Source organism: Rhinopithecus bieti, unplaced genomic scaffold, assembly GCF_001698545.2.
Source record: "Rhinopithecus bieti isolate Rb0 unplaced genomic scaffold, ASM169854v2 scaffold_3912, whole genome shotgun sequence".
Taxonomy (NCBI): Eukaryota; Metazoa; Chordata; class Mammalia; order Primates; family Cercopithecidae; genus Rhinopithecus; species Rhinopithecus bieti.
The window spans coordinates 1,370,225-1,382,946 of NW_016804439.1; the positions used below are offsets into that span (position 1 = coordinate 1,370,225).

General features: G+C 39.3%; 1 long non-coding RNA gene across 1 annotated transcript; it reads right to left on the reverse strand.

The window, feature by feature from the left end:
* Window positions 1-2,020: 2,020 nt before the first annotated feature.
* LOC108527175 (uncharacterized) lies at window positions 2,021-3,779 on the reverse strand. Its single transcript, XR_001884725.1, has 3 exons — window positions 3,715-3,779; window positions 2,449-2,491; window positions 2,021-2,079 (listed from the first exon to the last, which is right to left on the reverse strand). It is a non-coding gene; the product is annotated as an uncharacterized LOC108527175 (long non-coding RNA).
* Between the last annotated feature and the right edge of the window lie 8,943 nt (window positions 3,780-12,722).

Sequence of the window (12,722 nt, forward strand, 5' to 3'; positions counted from 1 at the left end):
CATTTTAAGAATAAAAGCTGGCCAGGTGCTATGGCTCATGCCTGTAATCCCAACAATTTGTGAGGCTGAAGTGGGAAGATTGCTTGAGCTCAGGAGTTTGGGACCAGCCTGGGCAACATGGTGAGACCCCTCTCTCTACTAAAAATATTAAAAATAATTAGCTGGGCGTGGTGGCACGTGCCTGTGGTCTCAGTGACTCCAGAGGCTGAGGCAGAGGAGGATTGCTTGAGCCTGAGAAATCGAGACTGCAGTGACCTATGATCAAGCCACTGCACTCCAGCCTGGGCAACAGAGTGGCACCCTGTCTGAAACAAAACAAACAAACAGAATAATCAAATCTTCCTTGACTGAATTTCCTATTCCAACATCTTCCTTCACACTACTCATATTCCATGTACAAAGTCATCTACATGGCTAACTTCAGTGTCAACAGGACAGACAGAGAAGTACTCATCTCCTTCAGAGAAGCATTGCAAGTTACAAAGTAATGGGTAGGGATGTATAATGATCCTATAGCAAGGGAAGTGAATAATTAAAATGCAATCTACCACATCCTCTTTATTGCCAGACTCTTTGAAAGAGTTGTCTCTATTGCTAGATTTAAAAAAAAAATCTATTTCTTCAATTTGGTTTCTGCCTCCACCACTTTAGTGAAACTGCTCATGCCAAGGCCATTGATGATTTTCTTGTTGTTAAAACCAAAGCACATATTTCCGTTATACAGTACCCAGCTTTTACCAACATTTGAAACATAGACCCCTCCCTCCTATCAATTCTTTCCTTGGCATCTTGACTTTACTCCCCTGGTTCCCCACCTCTCTCTCTGGCTGCTTTTTCTTGCTGTCTCTTGTGGGCTCTATTTCCTTGGGCAATTCCTTAAATGTTGGTTTGTGTCATGTCAATTCCCTTCTGAATCCCTCAATAATCTCTACTTCCAGTTCTCCAATCATGTTCTACATTTTGCAGTACATCCTAGATGTGCCAAAGTATAGCTTTTCTTATTTTTAATAACAGATAAAATTGTGCTCAACCCTCTTCCCCCTAGAAAGGGGTGGCAGGGAAAACAAATGAATTCTATTAAAAAATTAAACAAATTAAATTAATTCATCTTCTAGTTTTAATGTCTCTTGCAGGTAAATATTATGTAAACTCAATCTTCCTTTAGTGTGGTTTCTTATCTCAAGGAGGCTTCTTTCCTTGTCACTGCCTGCCTGTCGAGGGAGTGTGGATGCAGAGGTGCACGTAAGCCTTTAGCTGTTGATAGAAGCATGGACATCTAACTGGCTTATTGAAAGTACTGAATTCAGTAGGGTGGAAGCTGAAAGCAACTTTATTTTCTCTTGCCTTTACCCCATTCAAATCAGCTTTCTCTTCTTGTTACTCTCTAATAACTGGAGGAAATTTGGGCTAGGATTAAAGATTTTTGTGGTTATATAATAAAATAATACAGCCTAATTTAGTTATCATACAATACTAATCTCCAATCCAGTTTGCTTCTCCGCAAACCAGTTGTGCCTGCCTAGAATCCTCCAGTGGGAGGAAGAAATAGTTTCTTGTCTGTTTTTCATTCATTGTTTTTGAAGCCCGTCAAAGGGAGGAAAGAGGTGAGGAAAAAAAAGAGATTTTTCCTTAGGTTCATTTTATCTCGTGTTGATGCTCTCTGGTTGCAAGAGATAAGTATAACAAACTGACTCTCTCACTGGGCTCTTTGTGCATTTTTGGAGATGTTCCCATGGCTGGGAGTCGCAAAATTGCGTTTTGCTTGACTTTGGGCTTAATTTCTCCAGCAGTCACACCTGCTCATCACCTCACCCCTGCCCTCATTCCTAGACCCCAGCTTCCACTGCCCTCTGGATCCTGCTATCCACAGTGATCCTGGGACCACCACTCCCTGGTCCTCTGTGTTGCTCCTCCAGGGTTCTCTTGGAAGAAAACTTTTGTCAGAAATGTGCTTTTAAGAGAGAGTGATGAGGCTCTTCTTCCTCCTTCTCCTCTTTGTCCTCTTTCTTTCCTTCTCTCCTTTTTTTTTTTTTTTTACATTTTGAGGATGGGTTAGGTTTCAGTGGAAATCAACAGCAACTGGAAAAGAAAGTGTTAGGCTATGAATAAGTATGGAGCTACAAAAGATTTATTACAAGCCTTAATTGCATTATTTGCAGTGAAATCTATAATACCTGCCCATTAAGCAAATCCAAATAAAACAAATACATGGTATTAAGGAGTAACAGAGGAGGGAAGAGGTTAATGAATGACTGTCAATAAGCAGTAAAAATTAAATGGATACTTAGAATATTCATTCGTCTTTTGGCAAAAGTTAAGAAATGTTTTATCTTAACAGTCTGAACAAATGTTCAGGAAAATATAATGCTCTATGTTTAACTGATACTCCTTTTAATCAAAGATATGTTAATCTGTTTTTAGTAAATGAGTAAAGGTAGAACTTTTTACCTTTCTGTTATTGAAATCACACAAAACATGTTGAGACTCAAACCTGCGGTTTTAAGGAAAAGCAGCTTAACAGATATGGTCACTTTGGGATGTAGGAGTTGTTCACAACCTAAGCAATATATCAGAGTTGAGTTAGGGATGAATGAGACATTTGCCTTTCTTGTAAAACAAGGGAGAAAGGCTTCTGTGAAATGGAAAGCACGATCCCTTTCGTAGAATAATTTTAAGAAGAAATATGTACGAAAGTTGAGGATACAGAGATTAGTTTCTTGAAACCATTTTACCCATTTTTTTCTCTTTGGAAACCCTAGTATACCCTCCAGGGATATGTGTACTTCCAGTTACTGCTTTAGGGAGTGACCTCTCCATTTAGGATGTGAGGGATTCTTGATGCTCACTGTATTCGCTTTCTTTTAGGCTTCTGCCAAAACTCTGAGCTACAGGGAGTATCATATTTAACTTCCCATTTCACACATATATACATTCTCCTGGGAGGAGAATCTGTAGCTCTCATTAGCTTTATAAGGGGTCCACTTTACCCAAAAGAGTTAAGAAATGCTGACCAACAGATTGACCTCCTTTTGCAATCCTATTATTAGGCCACTATAAATGAGGCATATGACTGTATATTGCATACCATACATAACATTCCTGCCTTGTTTTGATTCTCCAGACCAAATGGTCCGCTTCTGTCAAGTTCTTCCCATATCCACTGGGGACTCAGCTGCCATTCCACAGGGCATGAGAGTGCAAATTAGTTATTCAGGCTCCTTTGGCAAACAGCGAGAGCACTGTGCAATCTGTTACGCCATTTAAATATCTGTGGCACAAACAATCACTTAAACGTGATTATAGTTATTTGATGCTACAACTTAATTTCATGATAAAATTGTATGTTTTAAAAGATCTCTTTGCCAGTTTTTTATAAGATCGTGTTGTACAAAGGACTTGCTTTGCTTGAAATCAGATATCCATTGGTAATTTGCACAACATGCACACCAAACATGGAATGTTTTTGTGGGAAGGCAAAAAGACCAATAGCAGGACTATGTTTTGTTTACTTTAGAAAAACGCTGCAAGGCAAGGACTTTTAAGGATTATGCTTTTGGATGGGTGCAGAGGTAGTGGGAAAGAGGGGAAATACTTATCTGAAAAATTCCTTAACCGCAGCTGAGACCTACACAGGTAAAAAGATGACACAAAGGAAGACAGAAAAGTACATCCTAATCTAACCGAACTGAGAGAATCACCAAACTGTCAATTCACCGAGCTGTGGATGTAGAAACAGAATGGAGCCTTTCAATTCTGCTGCCTTCTCCCTGGGGTTAGAGACTGGTTGCCATGGATATTCTGGATTCCTGCAGCTAATGGGAGGGAGTTCTGTAGTGTGGTATCCTGGGTACCCGCCAGGGTGAAACATGAAATGGAGGCCTGTGGGTGTGGTGGTGGAGGTCTGGGAAGCAGAGGTCATAGGGTCGCTTTCCAGCAGAGTTAAAGCTGATTTTATTTCAAGTCACATTCATTTGGCAATCTATATTTTCCTGAAAACAGACCTTTTGTCCCTCCCCTACTGAGCAAAGAGAATCTTCATCTCCTTAAAATGGTTGCGATCACAGCACTAAGTAGTGTATGCTATAACTAGATGTGCAACAGTGGTTCAGAGAAGGAATTTTTTTCAATGTAATTGTTGGGGGTAGGGGGAGAGGGGAAATAATTTTAGTTTGGTTCAGAGATTGAACTGTTTTAAAATGCCCCATATATGTATGTAGCAAATAGGGTGAACCAATAGGAAGCAAATAGGGTGAACCAATAGGAAAGTTTCTGATTTACTCTGTCATTTAAAAAATGAGGCCGGGCGCGGTGGCTCAAGCCTGTCATCCCAGCACTTTGGGAGGCCGAGACGGGCGGATCACAAGGTCAGGAGATCGAGACCATCCTGGCGAACATGGTGAAACCCCGTCTCTACTAAAAAAATACAAAAAACTAGCCGGGCGAGGTGGCGGGCGCCTGTAGTCCCAGCTACTCAGGAGGCTGAGGCAGGAGAATGGCGTAAACCCGGGAGGCGGAGCTTGCAGTGAGCTGAGATCCGGCCACCGCACTCCAGCCTGGGCGACAGAGCGAGACTCTGTCTCAAAACAAAACAAAACAAAAAAAAATGAATTGGTATTTGGCCTCTTCTTTCTTTCCAGTAACTCATGGCGATGTAGCCTTCTCTCCAGGCCTTGTATCTGCCTTTCACTCTGCCTCAGTTTTTAACCAGGTCACAGTGAAAAACACTTTCTTTCTCTCTAATCTTTTGGAGAATGTCCCTCTCTGGCTGGATAGTCAAGCACTTTAAAGTCAAGTTATTCGACAGTGGTGGCTAATGCTGATTAGTGTCTCTGCCCTGACCTTTGAGCCTTCTTCTCAGCAGAGCATTGAAATGGTGATGGGGTCCTCCTTACATGATTTCAGTAAGCAAAATATTCAGCACTAACTATCAATGCCGTCTTTCTGTTCAAAATTCTTTCAGTCCTCACTGAAGGAGTTGCTCTAATGTAGATTAAATAAATCACAGTCACCAGTGCTGCCTGGTAAGGTGGAGACGTGTGGGTTCAAAAATAAGACTGTTTCTGGTGTTTAATATGTTACTTGCTTTTAAAACATCACATGGTTTTTGCTTGGCACTCATTGTGTAGCTGGTTGGCAAGGGCAACAGAGGAAGGTTGGCCTCTGCTGATCCCTGAATCCCAAGAATAGAACTGCAGTTTAATATTATCAGCCTCACGGAAAGCAGAGACTTGGAAGCGTTTCCTTGTGGGCCAAATGTAAGGGAGTTTAGTAGTTTGGAATCTGGGAGAAGTAGCTTGCCAGACCCAAATGAGCATGTTTTGGCCAAGGAAACCTATCAGAGTTTTGCCGGTCCTCAAGTACTACTGCTATTCTTCTATTAAAAATCTCTTTCCTCCTATTAATCAATCTCTTGCTTTTTCTACCTTATTTGCTTAATCCATCAGACATTAAGTTAAATACCTAGTGATCATCTACTAGCAAAGCTGTATCTTTTTCCCCCAAATGGAGGGAGATGTGGTGGTCATCACAAAACTCCACAGCTGTAGCTATCAGCACTAATCAGTGGCTGTCAAAAGACCCCATCTTGGCCAGGTAGAGTGGCTCACATATGTAATCCCAGTGCTTTGGGAGGCTGAAGTGGAAAAATTGCATGAGGCCAGAGGTTCAAGACTAAACTGGGCAACATTGTGAGACCCCATTTCTAAAAAAGAATAACTTAACAAGGCATGGTGGTGCATGCCTGTAGTCCCAGATACTTAGGAGACTGAGACAGCTGAATCACTTGAGCTCAGGAGATCCAGGCTGCAGTGAGCTATGATTATGCCACTGCATTCCAGCCTGTGCAACAGAGCAATACTCTGTCTCTAAGAAAAAAAAATACCCCCTATTTTTACCCAAGGGATGTTGCATGGCATTTCCAGGTCTCTATGGATCAGGCACCATTCGGAGGATTGGGAAGCACAGGCTGAATCTGTGTAGATAGTATAGGAAAGAAGCATGGAGATTCCACCATCCCCAATTGTTGACAGCCAAAGCATTTCATTCACGCTCTTTCAGAGGAAAAGAGATGTTTAAAATCAGTTGGATTCTCTAATAGCTGGAGGTATCAAAAGATCTACATTTTAGTCCTGGCAGTAGTAGAAAGGAATGGTATGGCTAGGGGAAATTAATAAAATTTCTCAAGAATCTTACTTTTCGTAACTGTAAACTGGAACTATAAGATGTCTCATACAGCTTCCAATTCCTAATTTTATATGGGAGAGTGTGTACCCTAGAGATGAGGAAGAAGAAATCAAAAGAGAAGTCCAATAAACTTTACAGCACAAAGTAGCAAATATCTGTATATCTGATAAATATATAAATATTATGAGTAAAATTAAAAGTTGAATATTCAAACATGTGACAAAAGATTAGTATCTTTATTACATAAAACATAATTATTAAGAAAAATGGGTTAAAGACACAGACAAAAAATATTGAAATATCTAATATAGAGGTGAAGATAATGTTCAAATTCATCAACAATTTAAAAAGATAAAAGCAACAATATACTATTTTTAGCCTGTAATTTGGCAAACATAAAAAATATAATATTTGGTGATGGTAAGGATGCCTGAAGGTAAGGACAGAGTTATTCTCCCTACCGTGGCTTTTTGAAAAATCATTGGTGATATTATAAATTGCTATATATTTTCTCCTAGGTATTTTGTCAATAAGTTATTAAGCAATTCCACTTTCATGAATGTATCCTAAGGAAATAAACAATAGTTTGTAGATTATTTAGCTCTAGTCCTGTTAATTGTAGCAACTTCTTGAAAAAAAAAAAAACAAAATAGTCAACCATTGGGGATTTATTGAATTAATTAAGGTTCATTTACATAATGGACTACTATATAATAAGTTAATAAGAGTACATATTAAATGCTTCTCTTTAAATGAAAATATGTGTATAATGGACTTGGCATTGTTACACATATCTATAATCCTAGCACTTTGGGAAGCTGAGGTGAGCGGATCATTGAAGCCAGGAGTTCAAGATCAGCCTGGGCAACACGAGAAAACCGTGTGTCTACTGAAAATACAAAAATTAACTGGGTGTGGTGGCACATGCTTGTAATCCCAGCTACTTACGTGGCTGAGGTATGAGAATTGCTTGAACTTGGGAGGTGGAGGTTGCAGTGATCTGAGCTCATGCCTCATGCCACTGCACTCCAGCCTGGGTGACAAAGTGAGACTCTGCCTCAAAAAAAAAAGTTTCCAATGTATTTTTATTTGGAAACAAATTATCAAATATTATACAAGATATTATCATTTTTATTAAAATAATTATGGATACATGTGAATATGAGCCAAATGTGTTCGTTGTCAGTTTCTATAGACACAAAGATTTATGGATTTATTTGCATTTTAATTTTTTCATCTGCATTTTTTGTAATGGGAGTTTGTTGCCCTTGTACTAGAAAGTGTCATTTAATAAATAAAAGACTTAGAATTCTGCAATTTTAGAGGAATGTATGGTTAAATAAACTAACTTCTAAACTCGCACTTTGTATAGAATTGTGACAGTAGGGGTAGATTAAGGAACAAATCTGTAGTTATGATGTCAATAAAGGCAATACATTTTTGTTCAGATTGATATAATTGACACAGACATAACTGATGTTCTTTTAGTAATAGAAAAAATACAACTGGATGCGGATTGGTACTTGTATTGCAGTGAGCTATAATGATCTTGCCCCTGCCCCCCAGCCCAGGCAAAAAAAAAACCCCCACCCAAAAAACGAAATGAAAAAAAGGAAAAAAACAAAAGCATGTGAACAAGTATTGCATGCTGAGTGTGAAGAGAAATAAGTTCCCAAGAGTCACAAGTGTTCTCAGGTACGCAGAACAATTGCATAGGAGCAGCAAAATGCAAAACATTTTATTGGATTAGATTCTAAATAAATAAAAAGTATCATGTAGTAAAATGTATATGCAGTATTAATATTAATATTGTAAATGCTCTGGGAGTTTCAGAAGCATGTACTTCACAGTGTTTATTTAAGTTTGTCTCTATTTGAGAGCAAACACATAGATTGGAAGAAATTTAACTGATACAAATTCACTGTGTCTACAAAGCAAAACAGTGGTTGCCTCTCACAGTCTAATAACATTTATCTATGTAGATTAACAAATCACTTCGAAATATTCACTGAAGACTTAAACTATCCAGTCCAGCCTACTTTTCTTTTTTAACAATAGCAATTTTTACTTATTTTAAAATCTTTTCTATTTGAGAATTTTCAGCTCCTTGCTTTTTTATAACCACATCCATCTCCCTTTTGCCCCTTGACCCCACCCCAACCCTATTCCTAACCTTTCCCAACCACTAATCTGTTCTCCATTTCTAAAATTTTACCGTTTCAAAATGTTCTATAAATGGAATCATACAGTATGTAACTTTTACAGATTATATTTTTTCCCCTCAGCATAATGCCCTGGAGAGTCATCCAAGTTGTTGCGTATATCAGTAGTTTGTTTCTTTTTTGTTGTTAAGTGATACCCCATGTGTATTAGTCAGGGTTCTCTAGAGGGACAGGACTAATAGGATCCATGTATATATGAAAGGGAGTTTATTAAAGAGTATTGACTCACATGATCACAAAGGGAAGTCCCACAATAGGCCATCTGCAAGCTGAGAAACAAGGAAGTCAGTCTCAGTCCCAAAACCTAAAAGTAGAGAAGCCAACAGTGCAGCCTTCAGTCTGCAGCCAAAGGCCTGAGGGCCCCTGGCAAACCATTGGTGTAGGTCCAATAATCTGAAGCTGAAGAACTTGGAGTCTGATGTTCGAGGGCAGGAAGCATCCAGCACAGGAGAAATATGGGGGCCAGATGACTCAGCCAGTGTATTCCTTCCATGTTCCTCTGCCTGCTTTTATCCTAGCCACACTGTCAGCTGATTAGATGGTGCCCACCCAGATTGAGGATGGGTCTGACTCTCCTAGTTCACTGACTCAAGTGTTAATCTGCAAATTTGGTAACACTCTCACAGACACACCCAAGAACACTACTTTACATCCTTCAATCCAATCAAGTTTACACTTAAGATTAACCATCACACCATAGAATCCACGTATCATAGGTTTTTTTTTTTTTTTTTTTTTTGAGATGGAGTTTCGCTCTTGTTGCCCAGGCTGGAGTGCAATGATATGATCTCGACTCACTGTAGCCTCTACCTCCCAGGTTCAAGCGATTCTCCTGCCTCAGCCTCTCGAGTAGCTGGGATTACAGGCATGCACCACCACACCTGGCTAATTTTGTATTTTTAGTAGAGACAGCGTTTCTCCATTTTGATCAGGCTGGTCTCGAACTCCTGACCTCAGGTGATCCGCCCACCTCGGCCTCCCAAAGTGCTGAGATTACAGGCATGAGCCACCATGCCCAGCCTACAATTTGTTTAACAGTTCACCTGTTTAAGGGCATTCGGCTTCTTTCTGGTTTTTGGTTATTATAAATAAAGCTCTATGATCATTCATGTACAGGTTTTTATGTGACATAGGTTTTTGTTTCTTTGGGATAAAAGTCCAAGTTAATTGTTTAGATTGGTGAAGCCACCCAACTGGTTTCCACAATGAGTGTACCATTTTACATTTCCTCCAGTAATGTATGAGTGGTCCAGTTTCTTCTTCAAGTGGCAGTTGGTGTCACTATTTTTTATTTTAACCATTCTGATAGTTGTATAGTGACTTCTCATTGTTTTAATTTGTATTTCCCTGATGGCTGATGATGGTGAAATTTTTTCATGTGCTTGTTACCAGTATACTTCTTCAGTTAAATGTCTGTTCATGCTGCTTACCTCTTTTCTAATTGGATTTTTAAAAAATTATTGAATTTTGAGAGTTCTTTATATCTTCTAGGTACTAGTCCTTGATTAGATATGTAGTTTGCATGTATATTACCTGAATTTGTAGATTATCTTTTCACATGCATCACAGCAGATCACAAGTTTTAAATTTTGATGAGATTCAAATTATTTTGTCTTTTTATAAAATGTGGTTTTGGTGTCAAGACTAAGAACTCTTCACTTAATCCTAAATCCTGAAGATTTCCTTTTATTTATTTTTCTAAACATTTTCTAGTTTATGCTTTAAGCTCATGAACCAGTTTTAATTTTTTGTCTAAGGTGTGAGGTTTAGGTCAATGTTCATTTTTTTGCTTATAGACGTCAATTGCTCTGGTGCCATTTCTTGAAAAGGCTTTCCTTTCCCCATTGAATTGCTTTTGTGCTTTTGTAAAAAAATAAAATAAAATAAAATAATTGAAACAGCTGACTATATTTGTATGGATCTATTTCTGGGTTCTCCATTATGTTCCATTGATCAGTGTCTTTCTCCTTCTGCCTGTATCACATTGTTTTGATTACTGTAGCTCTACAATAAATTATAAAATTGTGTATTAATTTCCCAGGACTGCTGTAACAAATTACCACAAGCTTGGGGACTTAAAATACAGAAATTTATTTTCTCACAGTTCTGGAGGCCAGAAGTTGGAAGTCAAGGTGTAGGCAGGGCTTCATTCTCTCTGGAGGCTCTAGGGAGAATCTTCCTTTTCCTCCTAAGCTTCTGGTGGCTGTTGGCAATTCATGACTTTCTTGGCTTCCTTTAATTTCTGCCTTTGTCTTCGTGTCACCTCCATCTCTGTGTATGTTTTCTTATCTGTATATCTGTCCCCAAACTCCTTCTGCCTCTCTGTTATAAGGATACATGTGATTTTAGGGCTCACCTACACAATTCAAGATAAATGCTTTCTCTCAAGATTCTTTTTTTTTTTGAGACGGAGTCTCACTCTGTCACCCAGGCTGGAGCACAGTGGCGCGATCTCGACTCACTGCAAGCTCCACCTCCCGGGTTCACACCATTCTCCTGCCTCAGCCTTCCTAGTAGCTGGGACTACAGGCACCTGCCACCATGCCCGGCTAATTTTTTTTGTATTTTTTAGTAGAGAAGGAGTTTCACCGTGTTAGCCACGATGGTCTCGATCTCCTGACCTCGTGATCCGCCCGCCTCGGCCTCCCAAAGTGCTGGGATTACAGGCGTGAGCCACCGCGCCTGGCCCTCTCTCAAGATTCTTAATCACATTTTGCCATATAAGGTAGTATTAACTCAAGATTCTTAATCACATTTCACCATATAAGGTAGTATTAACTCATTTGCCATATGTGATGATTAATATTGAGTGTCAACTTGATTGGATTGAAAGATGCAAAGTATTGTTCCTGAGTGTGTCTGTGAGAGTGTTGCCAAAGGAGATTAACATTTGAGTCAGTGGACTGAGAGGGGCACCCTCAATCTGGGTAGGTGCCATCTAATCAGCTGCCATCATGGCTAGAATAAAACAGGCAGAATAACGTGGAAGGACTTGACTTGCTGAGTCTTCTACTCTTTATCTTTTTCCCATGGCTGGATGCTTCCTGCCCTTGAACATTGGTCTCCAAGTTCTTCAGCTTTTGGACTCTTAGACTTACAATAGTGGTTTGCCAGGGGCTCTCAGGCCTTTGGCCACAGACTGAAGGCTACTTTTGAGGTTTTGAGACTTGGACTGATCTACCACTGGCTTTCTTGCTCCTCAACTTGAAGACAGCCTATCATGGGACTTTACCTTGTGATTCTGTGAGTCAAGTCTCCTTAATAAACTCACTTTCATATATACATATATCTGAATTTTTCTGTCCCTCTAGACAACCCTGACTAATATACCATATAAGACAACAGTCAGAGATTTCAGGGATAAGAATGAGGACATATATTTTAGAAGGCTAATATTTAGCCTACTACAATTGGATAGAGTAATTCCTCCTGCTTCACTCTTCTTTATCAAATTATTGATTGTTTTAGTGTTTCTAGGGCCTGTGCCTTTTCACCTACATTTTAGAATAAACATTTCTTTGTCTTGCTTTGTTGCAATGGCTAGAACTTTCAATACTACCTTGAATAAGAGTGGTAAAAGTGGATGCCCTTGCCTTGTTCCCAATTTTATTAAGAAAGCATTTTTTTTAACCATTAAGTGATATTACCTTTAAGTTTTGTAGGTGATTTTTATCAAGTTGAAATATGTTTTGTATTTCTAACTTGCTGAAAGTTTTGTCATGCATTGGTGTTAGATTTTTCTCAAATGCTTTTCTTGCATCAATTGATGTGACTCTGAGTTTTTTTAGATGATTGACATATATGGATTACACTGACTGATTTTCAAATGTTGAACAAGCCTTGCATACCCAAAATCAACCTCCATTGGTCACAAGTATAAATTTTTCTTTTTTTTTTTGAGACGGAGTCTTGCTTTGTCACCCAGGCTGGAGTGCAGTGGCCCAATCTCGGCTCACTGCAAGCTCCGCCTCGTGGGTTCACACCATTCTCCTGCCTCAGCCTCCCGAGTAGCTGGGACTACAGGTGCCCGCCACCACGCCTGGCTAATTTTTTTGTATTTTTAGTAGAGATGGAGTTTCACCGTGTTAGCCAGGATGGTCTCAATCTCCTGACCTCATGATCCACCCGCCTCGGCCTCCCAAAGTGCTAGGATTACAAGAGTGAGCCACAGCACCTGGCCAAGTGTAATTTTTTTTAATGAATTCTTGGATCCAAGATTCTATTATTTTTTGAGGATTTTTGTATTGACGTTTATAAAAGCTGTTGGTTTAGTTTTCTTCCTTTTTACTGTCTTTGGTTTTGGTATCTATTTTGTCT